General features: G+C 57.6%; 1 non-coding gene across 1 annotated transcript; it reads left to right on the top strand.

Annotated features, from left to right (window-relative positions):
- Positions 1 to 5,277: 5,277 nt before the first annotated feature.
- Positions 5,278 to 5,359, top strand: TRNAS-GCU (transfer RNA serine (anticodon GCU)). Its single transcript has one exon. It is a non-coding gene; the product is annotated as a tRNA-Ser (tRNA).
- Positions 5,360 to 12,026: the final 6,667 nt, after the last annotated feature.

The raw sequence follows: 12,026 nt of genomic DNA, 5'->3' as shown, positions 1-12,026 counted from the left end.
CCATGCACTGGCATCAGGGGCTCTGGGGAAAATGGATTCCAACATGCAGGGGACCCTAGGCGCAACCTCATGTCCGCATTCCTGCAGCAGTGCAGCTTTTTGTACAGTGTTGTCATGGCTGTTAGCGTCTTGCCCAACCACTTGGTGACTCCTTGAAATCCAGGTCATGCTCCTTGGTGAAAGAGCAGCCAAAGGAGGACAGCACGGATGTGCCCTGACATTCCCACTCCCGGACGTTTCTGGAGCACAGACCAAATCGAGGAAAGTCGCTGCCCCTATGCGTCCAGGGCCTGGGGAGCCTGCTTTTTTGACGGACCGGTGTGACAGACCACTGGGCTGAGGCTGCAGCCACTGAGTGGCACCAGAAGGTGCTCCCTGCTACCCTGCGAGACATAGAGGAGACTGTGCCGGTCTGGAAAGGTCTGGGGGGGAGCTCAAAGGCCAGGCGCGTGTCGCCAGCCCTGAGAGCTGCCTGGAAAAAGGCTCTGACTGCCCGTGCTGCTTGGGAAGATGGGCCACGCTCTCACCCGGGCGGCTGTGCCGTCTGGGGGAAGGGTCTTGGAAGGGGGAACGTTGTCTTCTCCTGCAAAGGATTGATGTCTCTGTCTCACTTCTGCCGTCGTTTCCAGCAGGGCCATGCTCCGGGGCTGTTGTGCCATCCTGCTGGGACGGTCGACCCCGTGCCACAGCTCACAGCAGAAACGTGCTCACTCCGTACAGGCAGAAACAGGTCCCAGGAGTCAGTATGGCGCCAGGGTGGGAGGCAGCCACCCGTGCCACTTTTCCAGGTGGAACTGGAAGTGCACTGTCAAAGCAGCCAGTGATGCTCCCTCCTGAAAGGCTCTGAGGCTCCGTGAGGAACTTGCGAGGCACTCGACCCCCAGCGTGTCCTCAACTGAAGGGCAGGGAAGTGCCTGCCTATCTCTTCCAGCCCCCAAAGCCCCGAGATGCGGCCCTTTGAGACGCGGCCTGGCCCCGCAGAAGGGGCACGGGTTGCCCTCAGCAGTCTCCACGGGGGAAGCTGCCAGCAGGAACCAGCCCCGAGGGAAACTCCCCGAATGGGACGACCTGCCCTATGGCTGCTCTGTTCCCGGCCGGTGCACTAATAGGTGAGCGTTCAAACTACTGCTGTGCACCAGCAAATGCCAAAGGCCGCGGTGGGTAAGGAGAGAAGTTGAGTGCAGCCTTGCTGCTCCTCCCTCTCTGCTCTCCCTTCTGGCAATTGAGAGGTTGTGCAAAGAGGAGCAGACGCCAGGACAGACTGCTCCTCACGTAGCCTCCTTTGCCACCAGACAGGAGCATGGCACAGCCCGCCACAGCTCCGCTACAGCAGGCAGTGAGTACCATCGCTGGGCTGCTCTCCTCCTTGGCCTGCCATCCTGCCCTGCTGCCGGATGTGGGAAAGGTGGGGAGGCATTCCTCTGCCGCATGGGGAGCCTGGCATTTGCTGTGCCTGAGCAAAGCTGAGGCAGCGGGAGAGGGCACATGCATCCACCTGCCTCAGCAGGCGTGTGGTAACACCTGAGGGCAGGAAGCGGACAGCACAGGCCCATCCTTGCTCCGCAAGATGCCTTCTGCTTTGAACTGCAGCCACAAGAGGACATGTCCTTCCCAGGGCTGGCAAGGCAACCGAAAGTGAAAAGCACCCTCAGTCAAATGCCTGTGAGTTTACTCCTCAGCCACTTGGGCCTCCTTGCACCCTTGGGGCTGGCTACCCACTTTGAGAATGAGAATTCTGAGAATGAGAACGGACAGATTTCCATAGAACGAGGCCTTTTTCTTTTTTTCCCTTTCCCCTTTTTTCCTTTGTTTTGAGGGCGCCACAGAGCTACCTGGCCACCTCTAGGAATGGTCCCAGTGCCCCCATCCCTTCACACAGTGGCACTTCCCTCCATCTCACAGAGGGCCCGTCTTTGGCCTTCACCTTCCAACCACCTCTGGGGATCCAAGTCCCCTCCTTTCCACGTCCCTCGGACGGACGGGCATCCAGACGGGGCTTGGCTCATTGCTGAAGCCTTCCGTGGCCCTGCGGGACCTTGCGTTTCTCAGGGTCAGCCTCAGCCCTTCAACAGGAGACCCACGTGAGTGGCCTTAACCACGAGTGCTCCACAGCCGAAGGCCTGACTAAGAGTGGTAGTCACGTTCCCCAGCAAGGATGTGCACAACCCGCACACAGGGCCTGGAGCTACTGAAACCCTTTCCTGGGAACTGGCGTGGGACCTCAAATGACCGTTGCTTTGAGGAGCCAGCATCTAATGCATCGCTGTGCTCTCACCCAATAGGGAAATGCAAGCCAGACCTTTCAGATGAAAGAGACAAGTTCGTCATCTCTTGGCTGTGCTTTGCAAGCCTCAAATTGCTGTTTGTTAACGTGCTTCACAAAGAAGGTGTGTTCCAGGTCTCCTGAGGCGCTGCCTCACCATATAAAAAGCCTGTGCCACTCCAGACCCTTCCATCCACATCTCTTGCCTTGCTCTCCACGGTGAACTTGGTAAGTCTGAACTCGCTCCTTCTCTTCCTGCTGGTAGGATTTCTGTCAGGGGGACCGCTTCCTTTCTGTGCGTGGTCCTTCTGAGACGTGGTCCAGGCTTGAAAACACACTGCGCTTCCCTCTTCTGGGAGGTGAGTTGGTGAGGGAAGAGGGAAGGCTTTGTTCCCTTCCGAGAGGGAGTCAGTTGGGCTCTTTTGTAGCAGTGGCTCCGCTGAAGTCTGAGGCTGGATGACCAGTGCTGTCTAACCGGTCACCTGGTGCTTCGTCCCCCATCCATAGTGCAGCGACCTGCCTTGGTCACCCTTGGCACGGAAAGGAACTTTCCAGGGAGATCTGGCCTTACCCAGGCACTGCCCGTTCTCAGAGGAGCCAAGCTGGGGGTCTGAAAGGGCCCGACAGCTAATGCCCTCTGCTCCCTCCCGGTCTTGCAGGGTCGCCTCCCTCCGCGAGACATGTCGTGCTACAGCCCGTGCCTGCCAGCCACCTGCGGCCCAACCCCGCTTGCCAACAGCTGCAACGAGCCGTGCGTCATCCGGTGCGCCGACTCCAGCGTTGCGATCCAGCCCTCGCCAGTCCTGGTGACGCTGCCGGGCCCAATCCTCAGCTCCTTCCCCCAGAGCACAGCCGTGGGATCCACCGCGTCGGCTGCCGTGGGGAGCTCTCTCAGCGCTGGCAGTGTGCCCATCGCTTCTGGGGGCTCCCTGGGGCTGGGGGGCTTTGGGTGGTCCGGTCTGGGCCGTGGGCTCTGGGGGCCTCTGGGGCGGGGCAATCTCTTATGCTGAAGCCCGCGGATTGCCTGCCCGTGGTTGAGCGCCAGGAGCCTCGAGGGCAGACCTGGAGCCAAGCCCTGAGAGCGCGGCCACGGTCTGCAGAGGCGCCGGGCTCCCAGCGCTCCGCCTGGAGGAAGGGGCCTGCGCTGGCCTTCCCTCTCTTCCCAGGAAGCCTCTCTCTTTCCCCGTCTTGCTCTGCTTTACCTTATGCTCCCCATGAACTACCTCCTGCTTCCTTCCGTAGCAATGGGTCTAGGTGACTGACACAGGAGTGCCAGAGCCTTGAAGGGGAATTGGAAAAGAAGCATCCCTGGCGTGGAGGTTTTCCTTCAGATGGCAGCACTTCTCTGAGCTTTACTCAGCCTCCAAAATGCATCGCTTAAGCTCTCGTCTTTTCCATTTTCCTTTGATTTTCTCATTAAAGACATTGGGCATCAGCTTTGCGGGCGAGTCATGTTTCATTCTCCCCTCTTCTCCAATCCCAACCGGCTGAGTCTCCAAAAGAGTTCCTCCCTTGGTAAAACTACGGGTTTCTGCGTAGTTCCTGGGTTTGAGGGCGCCTCGTCTTTCGCCCCTGACATCCCATAGCAATGGAGACGAGGCCACTTTGGGGTGAGAGCTCTTGTGGAAGGAGCCCCATTACTCATCGGCATAGCTCAAAGGCACAAAACACAATGTGAAGGAAGCCTGAATTTTCTGTTGAATGTCTCTGTGCTGCACTGACTACAGCAGGGACTCAACAGACTGCTGGGTTAATGAGAGCCAATGATGGCCCCGGCTATTTTGTTAGGAATGTCTTTGTTAAGAACCCAGGAAGTGAATCCCAGGAATATTTCATATCCACAACGGGGAGTGCCGGCACTCTGGGGAAGGAGCTCGGCAGAGCATTGCGCTTCCCGGGCCAGGCCTCCCCCCTGCCGTGGGCTCCTGCCCCGGAGGCAATCCTGACTCTGCCAGTCCTCCTTGTTCACATGCCTCGGCAATTACAGGCCCGTGGGGTGGGCTGAGGCTGGAGAAACTGCTCGGAGTGACCAGGGTGCAAGTGGTTCTGGTCCCAGCCCCCAAAGCTGTGCACTGCTCCCCTTTGTCCAGGACAGGAATTAACCAGGCGGAGGAGAAAGAGAGGCTCCCGGGGCCCTGCCGTCGGTGTCCATCCCACAGCGTGCAATCTCCTAGCTGCCTTTCTGTTATCCAGCAGGGGCAGCAAGCCTGGCCTCTGCACCATTTCCCCCAGCTCAAGGTCTGACCTTCAAGGCACAGAGAGGTCTGGGCTCAGGCGACCAGTGCAGTGGTTTCAACTCTCTGCAGTGCTGGAGCTCTGGCAGGGAAAAAGAGGAGTCGTGTGCAGCGGGGCTGGTGCCCCTCAGCTCCCTCTTCATTCCTGACTGTTAGCTGTGCTGGGAGGGAAGCAGCCTGTGATGAGATCCTGGGTGAGTGCCAGGGGGAACAGCACAGAGACGCCACGGCCAAGCCTGAGGCACCTGCTCTGTCCTGGTGAGAAGTCCATCACTCAGGTGTGAGTGACTCCTGTCCATGTGAGCTGCTGGTATCCTTCCAGAATGTGAGGGGAACGTGGCTGGTGACAAATTCATCTCAAAGGCAGGCTCAAGTCCTTTGGAGGTGCTGAGCCACTCCGGGGTCACTCTCCTGTGTTCCTTCCTGGGACAGAGCGTGGGTCTCTGCTGTTCGGTCATTTTCTGATGTGAACGCTGAGACCTATTTCCCAAAGGTCCCCGGAGCTCATCCCAGCTGTCGGGAGAGTGGACCAGTCCCAAAAGGGAAAAACTGGAGGCTGGCTCCTTCTCTCCCATGTCAAAGAGTATAAAAAGTTGTAGGCGTCGGGAGCAGGAGCTGGAGCTGGAGCAGGAGCAGGAGCAGCAAGATCAGGAGCAGTGGCAGCGGCAGTGGCAGCAGTGGCAGGAGCAGGAGCAGGAGCAGGAGCAGGAGCAGGAGCAACAGCAGCAGTGGCAGTGGCAGCGGCAGTGACAGCAGTGGCAGGAGCAGCAGCAGCATGCTGACGAGGTGGCCGAGTGGTGAAGGCGATGGACTGCTAATCCATTGTGCTCTGCACGCGTGGGTTCGAATCCCATCCTCGTCGGTCAGCCCAACAATGGTCCCAAAAATGGGAGTTTCTGAGTGTGAGCAGCTCAATGCGTGCCCCCAAGTATGCCTTTGTTTTGAGATGAGAGTTGCCTGAAAAGAACTTGCAAGGTTTTGAAGTGGCTCAGGACACACCTCAACCTCTTCTGTCTCCACATAGGCAAGAGGAACAAGAAGGGAAAGAAGGAAGATCCAGGGAGCTCACAAGGACGGTCAGCCTCTCCTCGGTCCCTGGGAAGACGATAGATCAAAACGTCCTGGAAGTCGTTTCCAAACAACGGTAGCTCAGGAATGTGGTTGGGAGTAGTAAGCATGGGTTTACGAAGGAGCAGTCATGCTTAACCAAGCTGGTAGCCTTCTACAGTGAGGTGACTAGCTTGGTGGAGAAGGGAAGAGCAGTGGATGTTGTTTACTTTGCCTTCAGTAAGGCTCAACCAGCCACGGGAACAAAAACCAAAAGACGCGTAAACCACTTTCTGTCACAGAACATTTCAAGCAAGATATTTTTTTATGGGAGACATTGCTCTTATCTGTTCACAGAATCCCAGAATCGCTGGGGTTGGAGGGGACCTCCTGAGATCCTTCAGTCCAAGCCAACTGCTCCAGCAGGGTCAACCTGAGCTGGTTGCCTAGGACATAGTCCAGTTGGGTTTTGAGTAGCTCCAACAACCTCCACAACCTCTCTGGGCAACCTGGTTCACTGTTTGACCCCCCTCACGGTAAGAAAGTGGTTTCTTGCCTTGAGATGGAATTTCGTGTGTTTTAATTCGTGCCCATTGCCTCTTGTGCTGCCAGTTGGTACTACCGAGAAGAGTCTGGCTCCCTCTTCATTCCCTTCCATCAGGTATGGGAAGAATCCCAGCTCTCACAGCCTCCCCTCATATTTCAGACACACCAAGCCCTTAACCAGTTTTGTGACAAAGCAGGGATCTGCAGGGAAGACCCGTGTGGAGGCAGGGGTAGCCAGCAGGCAGCCATGCCACCAAGGGATGTGCTGTCCCAGGTGGTCAGGAGCGCCTTGGCAGGGGTCAGAGGGACAGGGATGATCCAGCGTGGTTATGAAAGGCACAGAGGTGGCTGGAGCCTCTTCCTGCCCACACAACCTCCCCTCTCTTACACACGTTTGCACATTACAACCCATACACACGTGACCGACCACACCGATCAACCCAGGCAGCAACACTCAGCACTCAACAAAGGGCACCGAGGGCCTCGTCCAGGTCCCCTTTCTCACAGTGAAGGTCTGTGAGTGGGAAAACATTACACACATGTACAATGTGGATCCCTCCATCAGCCGGGCTGAGACACCCTGCTGCCCTGTATCTGGTGCCTGGCTCCAGTTGGCTGGACACCCTGGTCCTTCTGGTAGCCAGCTCCTCCAGTTCTCTCGCCCCTAGAGACTCGCACACAGACACAAACAGGCCCCACGGTGTCTCTGGCAGTTGGCCAGGACCCTCTGGTGCCTCCTGTAGCCAACTCCTTCTGTGACCCCACCCTCAGAGGCACACCCCCCTACGTGGCTCCCAAGCCGCTTTACCCACTCGCTCCATCATCTGGCTTGACGCTCGAGAGCAATCACACACTGACTGGCATACCCTCACACGCTCCACTCGCTGGCACGTTATTTCCACTCACCCTGGTCTGTCCAGGTGCCGGCACCCCAGACAAACAGTCCCAATGACCTCTGGTCCCACTCCAGTGACGGGCACCACCGAGACAGGAACCACGGCAACGTGTGGTTTGACTCCAGTTGCTGGCCCCTAGACTTCCATACACACACACACACACACAGAGAATAGAGAGCCCCTCGCTCGCCAGGGAAAATAGTTAGGAATAGAACTTAAGAAGAAGAAGAAGAAGAAGACAGGACAGGCTGCACTGATCAGAAGCAGGGCATGGCCGGGCAAGCATCCTGAACAGCAACCAATTCTTGAGTGACAGCCGTGTTATCCCATCTTCCCTCTACTTTTCTCACCTTCCTTCCTCCCAGTGCCACCCTGAACCCTCCCTTCCCCCACCTCTGGTTCCTCCCCCAAATCATCCCATACTGAGCCTCGTGCTGTCCTGTGATGCTTTTCCCCTGCACTCATCACAGTTTTCCAGTGCTTAAAGGCCACTACAAAGAGGACGGAGACTCTCTCTTAACAAAGAGCCACGTGGAGAGGACAGGGAGCAACCGGGAGAGGTTTCACCTTGATATAAGAAAGACATTTTTTACAGTGAGAACAATCGTTCACTGCAACAACCTCCCCAGGGACGTGGTAGGGGCCTCATGACTGGAGGTTTTCAAGGTGCGATTGGACAGGGTGCTACATAATCTCATCTAGGCTCCCTTTCCCGCAAAAGGTTGGACCAGATGATCTTCTGAGGTCCCTTCCCGTCGGGGAGATTCAATGATTCTATGAATATTTGGGCTTCCTTCATTACTCTGTTTTGTGGCTTTCGAGGTGTGCCGATGAGTAATGGGGCTCCTTCCACAAGAGCTCTCACCCCAAAGTGGCCTCGTCTCCATTGCTATGGGATGTCAGGGGCGAAAGACGAGGCGCCCTCAAACCCAGGAACTACACAGAAACCCGTAGTTTTACCAAGGGAGGAACTCTTTTGGAGACTCAGCCGGTTGGGATTGGAGAAGAGGGGAGAATGAAACATGACTCGCCCGCAAAGCTGATGCCCAATGTCTTTAATGAGAAAATCAAAGGAAAATGGAAAAGACGAGAGCTTAAGCGATGCATTTTGGAGGCTGAGTAAAGATCAGAGAAGTGCTGCCATCTGAAGGAAAACCTCCACGCCAGGGATGCTTCTTTTCCAATTCCCCTTCAAGGCTCTGGCACTCCTGTGTCAGTCACCTAGACCCATTGCTACGGAAGGAAGCAGGAGGTAGTTCATGGGGAGCATAAGGTAAAGCAGAGCAAGACGGGGAAAGAGAGAGGCTTCCTGGGAAGAGAGGGAAGGCCAGCGCAGGCCCCTTCCTCCAGGCGGAGCGCTGGGAGCCCGGCTCCTCTGCAGACCATGGCCGCGCTCTCAGGGCTTGGCTCCAGGTCTTTCCTCAAGGCTCCTGGCGCTCAACCACGGGCAGGCAATCCGCGGGCTTCAGCATAAGAGATTGCCCCGCCCCAGAGGCCCCCAGAGCCCACGGCCCAGACCGGACCACCCAAAGCCCCCCAGCCCCAGGGAGCCCCCAGAAGCGATGGGCACACTGCCAGCGCTGAGAGAGCTCCCCACGGCAGCCGACGCGGTGGATCCCACGGCTGTGCTCTGGGGGAAGGAGCTGAGGATTGGGCCCGGCAGCGTCACCAGGACTGGCGAGGGCTGGATCGCAACGCTGGAGTCGGCGCACCGGATGACGCACGGCTCGTTGCAGCTGTTGGCAAGCGGGGTTGGGCCGCAGGTGGCTGGCAGGCACGGGCTGTAGCACGACATGTCTCGCGGAGGGAGGCGACCCTGCAAGACCGGGAGGGAGCAGAGGGCATTAGCTGTCGGGCCCTTTCAGACCCCCAGCTTGGCTCCTCTGAGAACGGGCAGTGCCTGGGGGCTCAGCAGAGAGAGATTTGGGATGGGGCACAAGTCAAGAAAGCCGTGTCCAGCAGGAGGGCCCGCAACGGTGCCCTGCTGTGCTTTTGGCAGAACACCACAACGCACCCTCCTCTCCGCCGCCTTAACCTCCCCGCTGCCTGGTCACACCCTGCCGTATCTGAAGACCTCTTCTCTCACCCGCCTGGGATGTCTCACCCACAGGGACCTGGGCTAACCCGGCCAGAGTTACTTGCAACACCCCCATGAAATGCAGGGTCCCACTTGGTAAACATTCTCCAAGGCGGAAGCAGTGGCATGGCCCAAGAGTAGACGGACCTCCAGTGTCTGCAGAGAGGGGGTTTCTGGGCGTTTTGGTGGGCCTGCGGTGGGTATTTGTTTGTAATTGAAGGGTGATCTGAGAGGGTCCGCCCAAACGCAAGGAAGCTCCCCCTGCCCAAATCAAGCTCCTTCGCAGCCTATACCTCAGCCGGCCCTGCCACTCCCAGGCACGCCTGCCCCACGGAGGCACTCTGCTACCTCCAGTTGCTCCATTACCAAGGGTACGTCTGCAGGCTGTGAGGATATTTCACAACAATCCTTCTGCTCAGCCTTGAAGGCTGCCGTTGAAAATCTGGTAGCAAAGGCACCCCAGAGAGAGTCCTCAGTAAGCCCCCTCCCGGTATGAGGAAACGGATGCCAGGTTTTTCAGACGGGTTGAGCATAGCCTTGATGCTGTGGCCTTAGTCAGGGAAAGATCTTCTCCTGCAGACCAGGAGGCTCCCTCTTCTTGGCATCGGCCTGTGTACTTCCTGATCATCAGCCCTTGCACCAGCATCAAGTTGTTTGCTCAGCCAAACGGGTCTCCTTCTCCCCCCCCACCCCCCGCCCTCAAGAGCCCTCGTCTTGTCAGGTCAGGCTCCTCTCACCCACTTCTCTCACGAGGGGCCATGGCTGAGTAAAACGCAACAGGGCTTCTGAAGACAGCAGCCACTACAGAAGGCGGCGTCTATGGTGGGACTAGCTCTCCTGAGGCAAGCTCCTCGTCATGCCACTAATGCAAAAGGAGCATTGCTGAACTGCGGATGGTGGAGGAAGCGCCCGGTCGTTGGTTAGAGGGTGCTGGCCGTACGCCCCGAGCCTTGGAAAGAGCCACGGCTGGCAAAGAAACCAACCAATGCCCTGTTTCACATCCTAGACCATTCACCGAGGACAAGGGAGGCAAAATGCATGCAGCCCCCTCCACAAAAACTGTCCTGCCAACCGAGGAGACAAGAGGCAAAATGAACTGAGACTTACCAACTTCACAGAGCAGAGGAAGGCACGAGGAGAGGATAGAGGAGCTGGGAGTTGGGCACGCTTTTATACTGCGGCCCAGAGCCCCGGGGGAGCTGAAAAATGACACAAACATGAAGCATGTTGAGAAACAGCAATTTTGGCTTCTCAAAGCTCTGCCGGTAGATGAAAGACATGCCTCCTTTGCCTGAAATGCTTGGCTCCCTTTTCATCCTGGGTAGCACTGAAGTGATTTTGTTGATAGCAACTATGTTTCTTCCCCAGACCAATGCTCGTTTGAGGTCTCATTCCAGTTGCTGGTGAAGCCTTGCAGCAGATTCAGGCCATGAGCAGGCGGTGTGCGCGTCCTGCCCTTCCTGGGGAACATGGCCGCCGCTTACGTAGGACTTTGCCTGTGGAGCACGCCTGAAGGCCACTCAGAAGGGTCTCTCTTTGACGGGCTGAGGCCGACCCTGAGCAACACCAGTGCCTGCAGGCTATGGAGTTGCTCAGAGCCCAGCCAAGCCTCTGCAGGATGGCTGTTCCGCTGAGGGACAGAGAACGGAGGAGACGCAGATCCCCGGGGTGATTGGAAGGGGATGGTCGAACAAGGCCCTCCTGCGGTCTGGAGAGAAACCCCGTTGTGAGCAGGGATGGGGACACTGAGGCCATTGCTGGAGTGGATCAGGCTACTCGGTGGCAGATCTCTGCTCCCCTCGGGCCTCGGTGAGGCACATACTTTCCAGCCACGCAAAGGGAGCCCAGCAGTTCAGCTGTTGTCTTCGGTCCGGAAAGGCCAGCGTGTTTTCTTTGGGGACTGCACAGCCCTTGCCTTGCCTGCCAGGACTTTACTCATTACTCTCCTGAGGAGAAGCAACGGCTCAACGTGGCCCTGGAGAGCGGTGAAGGAGCCTGCTGACTCATGCCTGAAAGTGAGCCGTCACCAAGTGGACCTGTTTGCTTCGGCGCAGTCTTCCCAAACAACACTCGCCTTTGCATCATTGCTGGGTGGCTTGTTCAGGTCACTGACCCAGAGGGTCTGGCTTGTTTTCCCTGGCTCAGGGACGAGTTGGCACATTCAGAGCCCTTTAATTGCAAGGTAGCACCAGCAGACCACCTCGGAGTCACCCGTGAGTCACCAGAAAGTGCTGAGGCACTATGAGAGACCGCAGCTCCACCTCGGTGCGAATCATCCATGCACTGGCATCAGGGGCTCTGGGGGAAATGGATTCCAACATGCAGGGGACCCTAGGCGCAACCTCATGTCCGCATTCCTGCAGCAGTGCAGCTTTTTGTACAGTGTTGTCATGGCTGTTAGTGTCTTGCCCAACCACTTGGTGACTCCTTGAAATCCAGGTCATGCTCCTTGGTGAAAGAGCAGCCAAAGGAGGACAGCACGGATGTGCCCTGACATTCCCACTCCCGGACGTTTCTGGAGCACAGACCAAATCGAGGAAAGTCGCTGCCCCTATGCGTCCAGGGCCTGGGGAGCCTGCTTTTTTGACGGACCGGTGTGACAGACCACTGGGCTGAGGCTGCAGCCACTGAGTGGCACCAGAAGGTGCTCCCTGCTACCCTGCGAGACATAGAGGAGACTGTGCCGGTCTGGAAAGGTCTGGGGGGGAGCTCAAAGGCCAGGCGCGTGTCGCCAGCCCTGAGAGCTGCCTGGAAAAAGGCTCTGACTGCCCGTGCTGCTTGGGAAGATGGGCCACGCTCTCACCCGGGCGGCTGTGCCGTCTGGGGGAAGGGTCTTGGAAGGGGGAACGTTGTCTTCTCCTGCAAAGGATTGATGTCTCTGTCTCACTTCTGCCGTCGTTTCCAGCAGGGCCATGCTCCGGGGCTGTTGTGCCATCCTGCTGGGACGGTCGACCCCGTGCCAC

The sequence above is a fragment of the Aptenodytes patagonicus genome, chromosome 16 (assembly GCF_965638725.1).
Source record: "Aptenodytes patagonicus chromosome 16, bAptPat1.pri.cur, whole genome shotgun sequence".
In the NCBI taxonomy this organism is placed as follows: Eukaryota; Metazoa; Chordata; class Aves; order Sphenisciformes; family Spheniscidae; genus Aptenodytes; species Aptenodytes patagonicus.
Note: the sequence above shows the minus strand (reverse complement) of the source record. Positions and strands in the feature narration are given on the sequence as shown.